The sequence below is a fragment of the Solanum lycopersicum genome, chromosome 1 (assembly GCF_036512215.1).
Source record: "Solanum lycopersicum chromosome 1, SLM_r2.1".
Taxonomy (NCBI): domain Eukaryota; kingdom Viridiplantae; phylum Streptophyta; class Magnoliopsida; order Solanales; family Solanaceae; genus Solanum; species Solanum lycopersicum.
In genome coordinates this window covers 36,046,535-36,047,592 of record NC_090800.1, presented here as the reverse complement: position 1 = coordinate 36,047,592, position 1,058 = coordinate 36,046,535, and the positions used below count along the sequence as shown (strand labels likewise).

At 30.2% G+C, this 1,058-nt stretch overlaps 1 pseudogene; it reads left to right on the top strand.

Annotated features, from left to right (window-relative positions):
• The first annotated feature begins 443 nt into the window (after positions 1 to 443).
• On the top strand, positions 444 to 606 carry LOC112940765 (U2 spliceosomal RNA; annotated as a pseudogene).
• The last annotated feature ends 452 nt before the right edge of the window (positions 607 to 1,058 follow it).

The following is a 1,058-nucleotide window of genomic DNA, read 5'->3' as shown; positions in this document are numbered from 1 at the left end:
CCTTCCAGGATAGAATGATCTCAATCATTAGTGTATTCACAACAAGCCACTCAACGGCAGTAAAGTACACTTAAAATACTAAATTTAGTAGTAGTAGAAGAAGTCATAAATTCATTCTTTTTGCAAAAAAAATAAAATAAAAGGAAGCCCCTCAATTTATAGAAAACAAAGGATAGTGTGAAAAAGTTCTTATTTTGCCTTACTGGAAAGGTCACAAATCTTTGAAAATATCACAATCTTTCGAAAAGATCACAACCTTTCATAAAAGTCAGGACTTTTCATAAAAGACGCGACTTTTAATAAAAATTATAACTTTTCATAAAAATCACAACTTTTCATAAAAATAGCAACTCTTCATACAAGTCGCGCCTTTTCATAAAAATTGCAACCTTCATTTTCGATTCACTTCTTTTAAAACCCAACAGACATAGCAACTGTAGAACATATCTTTCTCGGCCTTTTGGCTAAGATCAAGTGTAGTATTTGTTCTTATTAGTTTAATATGTGAGTCATTGACTCACACGATATTAACTCTATTTTTTAGGGCAAGGTCCATCATGGTAGCTTTCACTATGACCTTGTCCTGGTGCACCCCACCAATTATATTACAAAATTTAGATTATCTCAATTGATATATAATAAGTTTCTTTCGTAAAGAATTCTATGAATCTACAAAATATTTTTGTTGTCATGATGTTGAACCTCAATTGAAATAACAAGTATCATGTTAATTTTCTACCCTCCTAAATGAAACAACACATGCATATGGTGCGTACATTGTTGATGACTTGAAACCATTCCATACTATACGTTAGAATGTTTTTGATGATGTTAATTTTTTTCAGTATCAAAAACAAAAAAGATGCATATGGTGAGAACATTGTTGATGTCTTGAAACCATTTCATACTGCATCTTAGAATATTTTTTATGATGATTTTTTTTTCAGTATAAAAAAAAAGGACTCATACGGTGCAAACATTGATAATGACTTGAAACCATTCCATACTACATCATAGAATGTTTTTCGAGATGATTTTTTTTTGGTATAAACAAAAAG